A 16,069-nucleotide genomic window follows, 5' to 3' on the forward strand; every position below is an offset into this window, starting at 1 on the left:
GCGCACACACACACCAAGAAAAACAAAAACGGCTCATTAAATACTTCCCCTTTTTTTTTCTTTTACAAACAAACTGTCACAATTGTGAAAGAACACACACAGTCCACCGCTGAAAAAACACCGGCAAAAAAAAAAAAAAAAAGATTAAAAAAAGATGTTTCATTTACAACAACCAGCACAACAGGTGCCGAAAACAAGGTAAAGGGTTACAAATCTATGGAGAAATAGTGCACATGATGCTCTGCATGGTCGAGGTTAAAAGTAGATTACACTGTAAGCCTGCTTATAGCGCATAAATACATGACTGGCTCTGGAGCGTCCAGCATGTTGACACAAACATGATTTATAAAGTATGTAAGTGCATCAAATTATCATTTTGAGACGCATTAATGCATCACCATCTGTTTTAACATTAAGTTTGTATTTTCTGCATATTTTTATTCTGTATATATGGTGTTTGTTATGATTACTGCGTGCCTTTCTTTTATCCCCGATGCGGGACAGTCCCTCAGTTTCGTTGTACTACTCTACAAAGCATGACTGTGCAATGACAATAAAAAGTTTAAGTATTTTACAGGAAGTTTTATGGGGTAGAAAGATGTTCTTTACACCTGCAGGTTAGATGTCAGCTGGATCAAATGCTCAAACATTAGGTTTGAGCTTTAACAATCAATATATATGCATATTTTTTATTAGTAACAATCAATAAAACTGCTTTTGTTTTTCACCACTGGATTCTGCAATTTCCTTTATTTCTAATGAGCATTTTAGCACCTTTCAGCTCTTTGTTCTGGTTTTCCACCTCACTGATCTCAGTATTACTTTTGCCCACTGCACAGCAGGAAGTTGCTAACCCATAAAAGTTACCTGCCTAGTTATGACACTACAGAAATTCAGTAACTAGGTGGTCAGCACCACTGATACCAGAGGTTACTGGGAGTGGGCTTAAGTAACAAAATAACCTATTTTTGGCTGATGCAGCTCACAAATGCTGTCCACCATCAGTTTTATTCCCACTTCTCTCCCTAATGGAGCTAAAATCAACTCAAAACGAATGCTGATATTAATCGTTGCATCTGCAGGTCACTGTTTGCAAACATGTCTGCCATACGAGAGCTGTGTGCACAAATGTGCGGTGTTTTTAATTTGAACTGAACATTTTTTGTTCAGCGTGACAGCATTTTGATTATTTTTATTATTAGCGGTTTATCTTGCAATTCAATTGAAAACAACTCAGCAGGGTCTAATTCATTATTCTGACTTATTTAAGTAGTTTAAAACGCGACAATGGCATTTTGTCATTAAGGTGTTGAACCGACTGAAAGATGCAGTGTAATGTAGCAAGTTGTTTAACGAGCGCACATTTGTTATACAGAACGCCGGTTGCAGAGTAGCTGATGAAGACTTATTATTAGAAGTCATCATCATTTGCATGAACTGCAAAATCAAGTCTAACATATGGAAGAGGTCATAGAGTTAAAAAAAAAGAGAGACTGCGAGCGAATGAGACAAAGAAGTACAGCCTCGCTATCCCACGTCAACGGACTGACACACATAATTGCAGCAATTTGGTTAACTAAGAAGTACTAATCTGGAGCAAGCGTGGCTTTTCCCCCCCTCTCTCCCTGAAATTGAAATGTTGTGTTACAGACGGGTTAGACTAGGTGTTTGCCGTGCCAGACGACGAGAAACAAGCTAAATTTGTAGTTCTGAAGTGCACGCTAATCCAAGGATTGCATCCTGCCACATGTTTCAGACAGGATAAGGAGTTACATGCCAAATTAAATTCTGATTTGGCTTCTCTCGGCACAGGACTTAAGACTGAATCATTTGACCATGTACTTCTAAGTACCAAACCAGACATGAGCTTTGCAAATTAAAGGCTTTTATGAGACGTAATGGGAATTTGTTCCAATGCTAAGACTTTGATGAGTCCTGTTCTGAAATTCCATTTGCATTCCATGGCTTTTATCTGTTTTCATTAGAATCTAATTGATGTCATCAGTGTAGTTTATCCAAGGCAGCTGACCAAATTAATTAAGCGTGGTTTTCAGTTGCCTCAACACAACGGCAGAAAGAGGGGGGGGGAAAGGAAACGAAGACAGAGAGATAATGCAGCATGGTTAAAATTGGACACTTCTGCGTCTTGAGCATTACTACGTTCAAGAAATTGTGAGCATTGCATTAAACATTCCCTCTGGGCACTTGAGGCCCTCCATGTGAATTGTTTATATAATAACCTTGTGACCTCCACTAAAACTCCAGAGTGTAACAGCTCCTCTAAACCTCTGGGAGAGAAAATAAAATATGCTGCTCGACAACAAGGCTCGGGCCCGGCCCGCCCTCCCCTCCACCATGGATCCTTTTTACCCGAATATAAGTCACTTGTAACTTGTGGCTTACAGAGAATTAAATCATTAAGTTGCATGTACGTTTCTCTCAAACATCAAAGATGTTTTGGATTCATCACTTCAGGAAACACGAGTTGTAAATGTTTCAGAGAATCATGTTTTATTGAAAAGGTTTTATAGCTTTGTGCGTGGAACAGTGGAAAGCAAGACTTGGAGGAGGAACGGGGGTCATTAGGCATCTTTGCTCAAAGGATGTTTCTGACCATTTCCCCTCTTGACCCAATTTCTTTTCCCCCATCCGTCATTGCACCAGTCATTTAGGAGTGAATCGCATTAGTGTGCTAATGTTAAATTCAAAAAAGAAAAAAAACTTTGCATGCACTGTTTGCACCCCCCAGTAGTCTTTTCAAGGAAAACCATTCTGTCTCATAAAAAAATGCACTCAGCCTTGGAGATGTTTGCAGCTGATTCAGGGTCAGAAAGAAACGGCGTTTAAGAAGAAGCCTTTCGAATTAAGTGGAGTGTAATGTTATCTCTCATTTCCATAAGTGAACATTCTTTTATAAGAGGAATGATCTTACTCTTGAAAATACAACACACCTGAGACCAGAAGATCTTCACTGCCATTCAAACACTCCTGACTTTATTGGTTTCAACTAGAAGCCATACATTATATATGTAAAACAATATCTTAAGCCAACATAATTTCTAAAGGTTACAACAACAAAAAAAAGTTTAACGTCCCCGAGCTAGTAATTACAAGTGTTTACAGACAAGCTGTCTTTTCCACTGTGGTAATCTGCTAGCAACCAAAGCAGACACAAGGTGGTTTTCGGGGCAGGAGCCTCTTTGCGACCATTAGCAACTTCCAGCAAGCAGTCGACAACCAGTCCAGTGACCAGTGGTTGCTAGATGGTTGCAGAGCGGTCTCTAGGTTTGTGTGATTGAGGCCTAAGACTTCTGCTAGAAATCTACGTGGGAACTTAAGACATAACTGGAAACCCCTTTAACCCTGCACCATGGCGCCGTGGCCTACACAATTCAGTCTTCACAGGCTCGACGTGTAATCACGTTTCTTGCGAGGTGCACATCCGGTTATATAAAAGGCCATGTGTAGCGCTAAATGGGTTTCCGAACAGGTCCCAAGTTACAACGTAGATTTCCCACATTAGTCTAAATGTTGTTGCTCGTCACATGGACATGATGACGATAGCTTCTCTCTGTTTAGATCCACCCTTAGCATCACTGTTCAACAGCACTGTGTAATCAAAAGCTATTAAGGCTGCCTTTAATAGTCAGTTTGATGCTTTTATTATCTAAATATTAATACCCTTCATCGTTATTCCTTCGTGCTTGCCTCATGTTCAAAGTGCTATTCACATTTAGCATGTTTAAAATACATAGCATATCATTCTAACTGCATTACTGTAAAAATAGCAGGAATAAAGTCCTGGGGTATTCAGAGAGGGCAACCACCAATGCACAAATTAAGTCCGAAGAAATTTAACGGGTTCTTCTTTTTCCTTCCTTTTGGCATAATCTTGGTAGATGAATGACAGTAAACTGTAGGCTTGGTGTCAAGTTTTCCAGTACAACCTCAAGAACCCTTCAAACAAGGAACTTAACTTATATTTCTACGACTTGTAGGACATAGTTCTAGTTTTGGTTCCTGAACTCAGTTCCTGCCTCTGAGTCAATATTAGAGCGAGAGGTGGTAAACTGGATGAATATTATTAAAATGTAAACCGCAGTTTCTGTAGGCAGACCGGGCTGAAAGGGAGAATGTAAGAGTGTGGGCAAAAACACTGAAGCAGGCTATTGTAATATTCATTTTGATTCTATATTAGAGCACAGTGGTTGTTTTAAATATTGCAAAATGGGGAAAGTCTCATCCAGAAATCTACATACTAAAAACACCATTTGCAGTGCAAACAGAAATATTTTTAAAATTTTTCACTTCTCTTTCTTTTCAACCACAGACACACATACACACAGTCAAATCTTCATGTCTTCCTTATCAGAAAGAATCCCTCTCACCTGCAGCTAAACACCAACATATTAAGTGAAAAAAGAACTTTTTAAACTTACTAACTAACTAAATAAACTGTGAACCTGGACGTCCCAACGCTACAAATCAAATCCTGGGTTTCTGCTTCCTGAAATGACGAATCCAAAACATCTTTGTCCACAAAAACTTTGTCCCATTGGTGTCAGCCATGGGACTCAATCTTTCTATTTCTAATAATAAACAAAAAAAAAAACAAAAAAACGACAACACGGGTTTTAGCACTCGCTGTTCAGCGGCTCTGAGCTGTGCTAATGCCGTTAGGCTTTTAAGCAGTGTGAAGCAGACAGAGCGAGAACGGCTCCTGTGCTGTGAATGAAGCTGACTCCATTTGTGACAATAGGGAGATGAAAGCTCCAAGTGCGCACTAATGAGAGAAGCAGCAGGAACACCTACTTAATACGACAACTTCCCCTCTCTTTATTGAGCAATTACTTTTAAGTAGCCGCTTTGTGAACAAGGAATCCTAATCAGTGATTAAAGTTATTTGAGAGGCCGTAAGAGGTGTAATTGGTTATTGGGAACCCTGAGTATTGTTAAGGGGGTGACAAAGGGGTGCGGATGGATCCAGCTGTGACGCTGAGGGACTTGTATTTAACTTTTGTTTTTAACTAAGTGATACATTTATTAACACTTCAAATACTGATAATTGTGAGCGACTCATTCTTGAATGTATGCGTGCGACTTCTCTTTAGTATAGTGTATTTTATTATCCCGTCTGCGTGGATTTGAATCAGTTTTTCTAAATTATGTAGTTGAGAGGAGCTTCTGTGCCTCGGATGGAGGAGTTATAAATTTTGAGGGTCTTGTTCACCACGTTGGGGCAGACCGGAGCGACAGATTGACAGATGAATTGCTGGATCTTCTGCCGGGATGCTGTACTGGTCTGTTGTTGTAAAGAGAGCGCAAGGCATAAAGAAGAAGTTCTCGTTTTACCAGTCAGTCGATCTAAATTCGTATGCCTCACATATGGCCGTGAGCTGGGGGTACTGAGGATGAAAGCCGCGGAAACTAGCTTCCACTGAAGGGTGTCTGGGCTCTGCTCGAAAGGAGCTAGCTGAGGTGGTTCGTGCACCTGGCTCGAATGCTTGGGTGAATTTTTGTGTTTCTGTTCTACTGGTAGGAAACTGCAGGACAGAACCAAGACACGAGGAGAGACGACATATTTTGGCTGGCCTAGTAAGGCCTCGGGATCCCATTTAAGACTTGGACCGGAGAGAGACGAGTCCAGGTGTCTCTGCTTAAACTGTGACTTGAATACAGGTAAGTGTCAGAAGATGGACGGATGGAAAGATTTCAGTATTTGAGTTGCACGATAAACTAGTCAAGCGTCATGAAAATTTCCCCCGATGACAAAAAATGATTATATCTTCAAAAACAATGAAAAACTGGAGAAATCAACTCAGTTTTCTCAAGAAAATATCACAGAACAGATGCAGATCTCCTTCTAGTTTCAGAGACTCCATTCATGCATATTGTGGAGGGAATTATCAGCAGTGGAGGTGTGAAGTCTCAGAATGCTCTTGTTAAAAGTGTTACAGATAAGAGATTTCAGCAGAGGAATAAAAGAATCTTTGCAGATTGTAAGTGAGTGTTTGTTGTAGTACTTCTGATCTGGACTAAGGATTAGTCAGTTCTGTGGGGGCAGGAAGATTGTTGAGCATATGTTTTCAGATTTACATATGTACAACATTATCAGAGTTACACGTGTGTAAGCGGTGGCCATCTGGCCTCTAAGGACTTAGGACAAAGCCTGGCAAAGAATATAACTGCCTTTCGCATAACATAGCCCACATTTCTGCAAACAGAACAGTCTGAAGCAGAAAGAGCACAAACTGAGGAAACCTAAAATACAGGGAAAGAGCGATTTGGGCGCGCAGCACATAAATCCTCTCCCACAATATGAACTTGATTTACTGCTGAACGCTTGAGCCTCTGCTGTCCGTTAGCATTTACACATGCTGCACTGAGCCTAAACAATGCAGGACAGTGATCCAGTGTCGGTCCACACATGGTGGCCAAAGTTTAAGAACATTAACAATACCCATCCTCTAAAATCAGTCTTTTACGTCTGTACAAATGTGAAATAACCGATATTCCAAATAAAGGGAAGTCAGGAAAAAAAGCTTTGTTTTATTGAGCAGCAAATACATAATCCCTCTCAGACAAAATGGACAAAAAGTATTTCAAGTCCACATGTTTTATCTCCACATACCCACTCCAAATGTGCTGTGGAAGAGGTTGAGAGCACATTGTTTTGACATAATTATGGACTCGTTTTATTCCATCTTCCGCTGGTAAAGAGCAGCTGAGCCCTGTTCCTAATTAGCATGATATGTATAGAAGAGTGATTTACAACTTCATTTGGTTTAGAGATGCAAGGGAGGGATTTGAAGTCTTTGGAGATGTACTTGTTTTAAGTGTAAAAGGAGCAGACCAAAATTGGCTTCTGCTATTCTACGGAGAAATCCCACAGGAGGAAAAAAAAACTGCGATCAGGAACAATAGGCGGATTATGTTTTCGCACAAAAGCAAAGAAACAAATACTGAGGAAAGGTGAACGCTTGAAACGATAAATGGGCTGAACAATTAGCGTCTTAAGATGTGTTGTTAGCAGTGTTTTGTGATGAGCAAAAGCGTGATTCATCAAAGGTGCAGAGGGGAGCTTTGCTGTCATTTCTTCTAAACAAAGTGGTGAGCGAGTAAATGAAGCGAGTCAAATGTCACAGCAGAAAGCCACCGCTGTGTAAACTCTGCCAGTTTCATAACGTGAAACCTTTTCACAGAGACAATCGGCTGTAAGCCTGCAGACGAGCCGGTTCTTGTGCGCGACGAGTTGTGCCGTCAACTTTAACTTATAACACATGGCTTCGCGATCCGATAAAATGACACATTCGTAAGGAGGTTTTTCTAAAGCCAACAAGTAGAGTTGAAGACCGTAAATGTTAAAATCAAATTTAAGCGTAATTAAATTGAATGGATGTTTAATGTAACTTCTTAGGTGTCCTGACGCGTTTGAGTCACTGAGCTGCTCGGAAACATTTTTAATCGTTTAAAGAGATGTTTAAAGCACCAATACAAGAAGTTAATCTAACACAGCAACTGGAGGAGCTGAGTGCTCTCTCCAAATACTGATCAGAATGTCATGTGCTCATAGTGAATCAAAGGAAATGCCACATCAAATCATATCATCGACGGAGTACTCATACAAAAAGCGGCACATAATGAATCACCAACGAGCTTGGAGAATAAAACGTTTGTTCTCAAGCATTAGGAATATATCTAAGAAGTATTATATTAGTAGCAATTATGTTATGCATACAACTCTATTACTGTGCAGCTACACTGAACGTGTAATAATATGCAGACAGCTACCCTTCCATTACAGTTGATTAAGAAGTCTACACCGTGTGTGAGAAAAAAGAAAATGCCATGAAAATAGAAAATAGATTAGTTGCTATTTTTTTCTCCTTTTTATCTTTGGTCTGCTTAGTCATTTCACAGAGAAATGCTTCATTCATCACTAAAAATGAGCACCGACTCTGGTATCAGTATTTATTTTTGCCAGTCCCAGCAGGCTGTTGGATTCCAACATAGATGACGGTCAATGTTTCACAAAGCTGCTCTGGCTCCAAAAACTAAAGACACGACAGCATCTAAAAGCAAAAGCTCACCATGTTTGGCAAATGATTTGCAGACACAGTGGATTTGGGGTCACCACAGGGTTAGAGCTACAGGAAAAGAGAGAGCTGTGCCAGAAGGCTGCCAATGAATCTACAGTTTGGGTGTATGACCAAAAGAATAGGAGTCGAACAAACTGAAAATTGTTTTTCTTCGTAGAACGGAAGAGATCACCCTAACAGGAAAAGAAAAAGAAGAACACTTTCGGTGCAGAGCTGCTGCTCCATTGGGTCCAAAAGAGGCCAACTGATCTAGAGGCCTTCTGCTCTCAATGTCTCGTAAGCTTAGAGGAGAACACATCTCTCATCTGCAATAAGAATATCGTAGGATCCTAAAACCTGAAACTTGGCATGTTTGGCTGTTTCTGGTGCCACCCAAACCGGACACAGGCGGGATAAAACAAATCACCTGGGCCAATCTATCAGCTGACTGATCACAGGTAGTGCAGATATTCGGGATCGTTAATGATGAGTGCCGAAACGCCTAAATGCTTATGGCAACTTGGCATCAATATCATCGTCTTTCAAAGCACCTCGAGCACAATCGATCTCCTCTGATCTCAGAAGTTAAGTAGGGTCAGGTCTGGTTAGTACTCGGATGGGCCGCCCGGAAATACCAACTGGTTTAAGCTCAGAGGTGGCTGTAGCTTAGGAGTATCCTCGGGCAAGATACCGAACCCCAAGTTGCTTCCGATGCATTCATCGTGAGTGTGAATGTTCGATAGAAAGCTCTTCGGCATAGAGAGAATGGGTGTGTGTGAAAGGGTTAATGAGGCCTGTAGTATAAAGCACTTTGAGGGTTCAAGCAGAGTAGAAAAACACTATGTAAGAACCAGTCCATTTATCATACATTATGCTGGGCTATGAGAATGTCCGATTGAACAAATAAAAGCACTGCTGCATTTAGCATTAGCCCAGAAAAAATGTAAATTAAAAATGTAAATTTCTCATTTTTGGATTGAATTTTTGACAGCATGTACAAAGGAAATGTAATCATTTTAAGGATGATGAAGTTTATTATTGCTGTTATTTGATAAAATCCAAAGCTAAACTATGAATGACTAGAAGGCCAAGAGTTCCCATGTGCAAGTTCAGTTTTCGAGATCTTACTCAGCAGTCAAACTTCCTTACATTATGTAGACACAACCATGAAAGAATAGACAGGATATGTAGAAAACCGTTTTAGCAATACTACAAACTCTGAGGACGAGCCGTGAGATTTAGAGAAGTGAAATGTCTCATACTTGTAAGATTACGCTAAAAATCTGTGGCTGTTATAGCCCGATGAAATACACACTGAAATAAATATCGTTAGCACGGAGGAAACAACATTGCGCGAAACTTCCAAGCAGAAAGATTCTCCTCGGTTAAGACTTTGCACACACGGCAGAAAACACACAACAAGTAGCTGAAGTAGAGCATGTGTTCCAGTTAAGATAAAAGTAGCCTTGTTACGCGCTGTGAGCTGGAGCCTGTGGTATCTACGGGGACACTGACACACTCAGTGGTGGATTTCCTGTAAATTCTCCTGGTGACACCCATGAGGGACTCTGACATAACAACCGGTAGTCAGTTTGCCTCTGGCCAGTCAAGCAGGGAGGAATAAAAACAGCTTATGCACATGTTCGACACTTTGGAACTGCTCTGAGCAAACAATTAGCAGGTTTCTGGTAACTTAACGTGAAAAAGTTCTTTGTTTTAAACAGCAGAATAACAGCACTTCTCAGATGTTTAACTTTCACTATGATTAGCCCACTGCACAAAAAGTTTTATCTTGATAACAAGCAGAAAGACATTATGAGACATTACAGCAAGTTACTGACGCAAAATAACTTCAGTATCAAAAGGTTGTGGTTTTGGGGCTATCGCTTCACATCAATCAGACTATAAAGCATTAAATATTTGAAATATTCTGAATGGAAATGCAAATGATGACTCACTCCAGAGTGATTCAGTTTCCCATGCTGTGTCTGACAGTCTTTGTTCACACCATATACATGTTTACATTCATTTCATGGAGGGGGAAAAAAATCCCCATTTGAACGTTTGAGTAAGATCATTCTTCAGAACTTCAGAGCAGCTGTTTGCACGAAGCAGTGAATCAACGACAAGGCCCCTCTAACGACTGAAACGCCTCTCAAAATAGTGTCAGAGTTGGAATGTGAAGAAAAAAGGCACAAGACAAAATTCAAAAGACACCCCTGGTGTGAAATCTGAAGAGAGTCAGCAGAAAGCAAATCTCCGGTCTGTGTCGCGAGGACGGTCTCTGTCCTCAACATCACGTTTACCATCCCGTTCTCGCGCGTAGGTTACAGCGAAACAGAGAAGTCCCAGGGAGCGCTGAGCGGACACTGACTCGTCATCAGCATGTTTTCATCTGTTCGCACAGCTGCACGAGTGCTAAACATTTTAACCAGCATACCTCGCTCTATGACTATGAAAGCAAAACATGTCAAAGAAGAACATTAGCTCTAAAACAGGCTGCTTCTCATAAAATATAATGATTTATTCCTCTGGGTTTTAAGGAAAGGCCGCAGTGTCCTACATCAATAACACAAGGGCTTTTTAAACTATTTTCAGAGCTTGATGGCACCCATTAAATGACACACTGTTGTCAATACCGTTTTAGCAAAGCTGGGCCTAATATGCTTCAGAGGAGTAGTTTTCGTTGCAGAGCTGTTGCAGTGGATTGCGTTACCTTGTACAGTTATTCATCATATTTTGTCCACCTCTCCCACAGGATGTTGCATCGTGATTTTAAAAATCATACAACCTTTAAAAAAATTTGCAAAAATAAATATTTAAAGCTAAGCTCCGGCGTAAAAGCCGGCATTAAAAAAAAAAACTGGAGCATTAGTGGCTCTACGAAAAAACAATCAAACCTTCCTACAGTGCATGTACCATATGAGATCAACTTAAACCCCAAAATCTTTTATTGGAAGGAACTTTGAGTCTCTGTCTGAGACATATATGTCTTTCGCTTCCTATTTTCTGGGGCTTTAATCAGAACAAGTGATCCTCAAATAAAAAATAATTAAATAAATAAAATCTAAATGCAGGTTTGGCTAACTGTCTGCCACCCCGTCTGCACACAGTAAACATGGCCTCAGAGTGCTCATTCCAGCCCCAATGCTGGCCCCTGCTAGACAAAAGGGACAGCAGGGTGCTGTGCCAAATTGACTTGTCCCTAATTTTTTATGCTAATCCTCAATTTTACATCAGGCAGTCCCCACGTTTGATATAACAGATATTAAACAGATAAATGAGGAGACACCCAGATAATCTGTTCATAAAGACGTCTTATCCGCTGACAAGTGGAGATGTCTGCAGATGGCTTTACATATTTGCATGATCAAAACACTGACAACAACCAATCGAGTGTCATTTCTAAATGTTTTAATGGAAAGGGGAATGCTTAAGCAGCCCATGAAAGCTCAGTACTCTGCAAAATCTGCAAGATGCTGCAACCTATAGATGTTTAATCAACAGTGTCACATAAAACTAAACCCAGAGCAGCTGGAAACATCTGCAGAAGAAGAGGCTATTTGACAGTTTTCCCAGTTTATGTAAATGCAGTAAAAAGTGACATTGAAAGGTCAGGTTTCCATGGGTCACTTTGACCTCATTCAGCTCAGCAGAGTAAAACATTTACATTACAAAGTACAACACTGCAATTATTATATAATGTACAGATGTATTCCCAGCCTCTTCATATTGTTTCATTAATCCTCTTAATACCCGGACAATGCATAATGCAGAAAATAAGACAGTGGCTATGGGTGTGGATTAAATGTTGGTGAAGTGACATTTTAAAATCTCAAGGGTTTAATGGAGCCGCAAATCATAAACTGGCCATGAAAAACTTTTTTTTTTTTTTTTTTTGCTAATTTACAGAAGGAGCAGTGCTGTGGGCTGGGGTAAAAATCAATACTCAAAACTGAGCCTCATTTATTCTATGTGGTGTAGCGCTGGAATTTGGACACTGGAAGGGCGATCACAACAATAAGTAAGGGCTTGAATGAAAAACCAGTGACGTACATAATTTAAAAAGAGAATTCTTAAGATTTGTACCAATTCAAAGTCTTTTTCCATACAATTTATAATTGGAAATGTTCAGTAAAAGTCTTAAGTTAAAACAACACACATTTCTTCTGCTGCACTCTGTATGCACACTGCTGATCTCCTGACATATTTTCTCCTAATTAATGCAACATAAACAAGCAAGCATTAAAGGCAGGCCTATTGTATTAAAGCTCACCTATAGATCCCACTAATGTCATTATAGCAGCATCGTATTAATCTAAAAGATCTAATGTTTTCTTGGGCATTTAAAACTTTGAAAATAATAATTTCACGCTCGTTGTCTCAAACCACCACACATTTAAGGACCTTTTTTATGGCAAATGTAACACTAGGAGGATTAAAAGGACAAAGAGCACACAAACCATCCTAAACTTGGTAGCAAGTTTCCTACTTCCTACTCAGAAAAAGAGCCAGACCTTGGTGCTGCCAGTGACTCTTACAAATGAGTAAGTTTATCAGAACTCTCCCAAAATGTACAGATTTAAAAGCATGAATCATCCATGGTAATTACTGGGATTATCTGGCTGGATTAATATGGATGAGCAAAATGGGCAAAACTTATGGATTCAGCCCTACCAACATCAATCCTGGACCTCCTGGTAGAAGGCTAAAGAGGCTTTGGAACATCCCTGCTCAGGTAATTCTAATGCAGTAACTAAAATACAGTTTTAAATCAATAAGACAGGTGGGAATGACTACTGATGGGCTTCAACATTAAAAAAATATTAAAAAGTGTGAAGAGCCACTGGTCAGACATAAGAGAAAGCACCTGACACTCAGCAGGATGGTTAACAACCTGCTCACAGGTCACGCTTCCAGTTCCTCTTCCCAGACTCACTCTACTTGGGATTCACACATTTCCACATCATCTTCCTTCACCCCAACCAAACACACTGCACAACCAACTCTGCTGATAATGACGACAACGAAAAGATGCCAGCAAGGACGACAAAACTTTGTCCAGTTATGACTCTCTGGGATCTGAGAAAGTGGATTTGATGATTACAAAGCCAAAGAGCTGCACAACCAGCTCTAAAAGCAACGCACAGCAAACCTAGATGATGTCTCAGACCCAGTCTTTCTCAGTTACACTTCACCTAACCTCAACATGAGTCTTCTTTCTTTACATTTAATCTTATCAAATTTCTATATCTGTGACTTACCAGCAGCAGTCTGGCTGCACAGAAAAAAATTAACATATCACCAAATTTAATCTCACAAATATCAGCTTAACCTCACCAAATCTGTCACAACTGCTATTTTCACCATGTGAGTCTGTCTCTGTCATCATGGCAAAATGCGTTCCTGGGAAAATATAATGTACCAGCAATGGTTTGATTACTTTGGCGGGCGTTTATATGTCTCTGGAAAGATGCTGTCAGTGCAACAGAATTACTAATGTGTGAAATGAAGTGATGAAGCTTGTGTAATAGTTGAAATCAAACTGAGGGCAGGAGTTTGAAGATGGGTGCCGTATAATCCAACAGCAGTAAAGTTGACCCTTGCCTCTAGTTAATGAATGATTTAACGATCGGGTATAATGTCTTAACCTAAACTGGACCAGTATAAAAGTGCAGAAGTTATAAAGTCAAACATGTCCAACTTTCCAGTTTTACAGGTAAAACGAGGTGAAGCTGCCATCTTTTAAAAATATGTTTTTCCGATGCGAGCGGATATCTTATGGAAACTTTTCGCTTTTCTGTGTCACTCTTCAGTTTACTTCTACTAAGCTACATCTTTTACAGGCCACCCAAATGGTGTGCAAACATTTTTTTCAGCTTTGTAGGTCATGTTGGCTTTCAAAGTTTAAAGATGAACAAGGTCTGCTTTGTGCAACAGAATCACTGATGTGTGAAATGAAGTGATGAAGCTTGGTGTTGCGTGTGTAAAAGACCAGTGTGGTGTTCCTCAAGGCTCCATCCTGGGGTCTTTTCCATTCAATACTCTAGCTCATACAGTGGGGAAATAACAACAATAAATGCAGCTTCTGCGGTTAAAGATGTCAAGTCAAGGACACAGATATAAATTTTAAGTGCAAGTACATTAAAACAATGTTATAGAATTGCCCATTATCACAATAAGAATTCATAAGAATTACAAGAATTGTTCTCAGACTTCAAAAAACTTGATGATCAAGTAAACAAGCTCTCTCTGTTCTTTGTTTATAACACAATTATAGGGACAAAATAAAAGGTGAAACTGTATATTAGTACAGGGAATGTACTCAATGTGTCTTTTCATGACACCTTCAGCTTTTTTCCTCTTACCTTAATTTTTTTCTACGAAAAGGGCTTCGTGTCACCTTGTGTGAAGCATATAAAGAGTTTTGATTTTGAAAGCTTAAAAGCTGCTTTAAAGCTTCAATTGTTGTTTTATTTATTTTTCTCAAATGGTGGGCAGAGCTCAAAAAGAAGCCATCTAAGAACAATTTTTACACCACCAACATCTGGAGTACAAGACGGTCTGTAAGTCAAACCACAAACCCCTACAGACAGCAGTGTTTTCAGCCTGACAGTGTGCTCTCGTCCTGGTGAATTTCATAACCGTTTCCCCTGTTTTGGAAATCTAGGGCTCTCGGGGGGGTTTGAGGGCAGAGGTTTAGATAATTTTCACGTTACAACACATAACTGGAAGGGAAAGTGAGGACAGAGAATATTATTGTTTGTGTTTGCAGCTCCGTCTTTACAATAGGAGCATATGCAAAATAAAAGCATCAATTCCTTTAAAAAGTCTATAAGTAGCTCTGAGTAGGTCATAATGTTTCAGGTTTCAGTGTTATTTATTGGCAGTAAAAGAAAAAAACCGCTTCCTGTGTTCTCGTCTGCTCTCTTATTTAAACAAAAAGATTTTTTAAACAATTTGCATACGTCTTCCTATTATTGTGCTGTAGAAAACGTGTGCTAATGCAAAGTATGACTTTATAAAGGTAAAAATATACAGCACACTGTACAGATTTAATTCCATTTGCTTCCTTTTTCTACTGAAGAATATGAATTTAGAAAAAAGAAAATTGATTATTATAAGCAACTCCACGTCAAAGTGGAATCCACATATTTTAGCTTTATTTTAAATAATCTTTATATAACATGACATTCTTAATAACAATCTTAATTATAACCTTACATTTCAACACGTATTGCATATGAAGTTGCAGCACTAGAGTCTTTTTTTTTTTTTTTTTTCACAAAAACAAGCCATCAGCTCCCAGGGGACCTAAAAAAAGCAGACAACACAAGGCTTCCTGCGCTCACACTTGACTGCAAACCACACTGCCAACACTGCTTGTAAATTAGACATGCAATAACACCTCTGCCACAATTAATAACCAGAAATTCAATATTGTAAACAGGCGATAACTGGTGAATTATCCAGTTTTTAAGGGAAACTCAAAAATAAAGCAAATAAAACCGCCCATTTCACAGAGGACTACAGAACAGGATGATATAATAACCCAAACATTACCTAGAAATTCTCCAAATCTAAGAGCAACAAGAAGGTCAGAACAACTTTGATGGTTGATTATGTGAAAGACCTATGTAAAAGTTTCTAGAGACGCTTTCATGAGGCTAATTTTAGGTGTTTAGTCACACTGTGAGCCAAACACAGCAGCTGTGCACAGCTGTGGCTCAGGAGCCAGAGCGGGTCGTCTGTTCAATTCATTTTTTATTTACATAACACCAGCTCATAGAAAACTAAACAGGAGAGGAGTCCTGGCATATAAACACACAGGGAATGAAAAGAAGGGAGCCGAGAGGAACTGAAGTGCATCATGGGAAGTTCCCGGGCCCATAGTAGCATATCTAAGGGATGGTTCAGGGACACCTGATGAAGCCCTGAGTGTAAGCCTTACCAAGGCTATTCTGGTAATCAGAAGGTCAGCAGCTCGATCC

General features: G+C 39.7%; 1 protein-coding gene across 1 annotated transcript in view; it reads right to left on the reverse strand.

Annotated features, from left to right (window-relative positions):
* The window catches only part of lpp (LIM domain containing preferred translocation partner in lipoma), a 189,574-nt gene that overhangs the window by 103,629 nt on the left and 69,876 nt on the right, over positions 1–16,069 (reverse strand). The window lies entirely within an intron of this gene.

This window comes from Diplotaxodon limnothrissa, linkage group LG23, assembly GCF_057381915.1.
Source record: "Diplotaxodon limnothrissa isolate DT_005_m linkage group LG23, D_limnothrissa_male_GT1.1, whole genome shotgun sequence".
Classification (NCBI taxonomy): Eukaryota; Metazoa; Chordata; class Actinopteri; order Cichliformes; family Cichlidae; genus Diplotaxodon; species Diplotaxodon limnothrissa.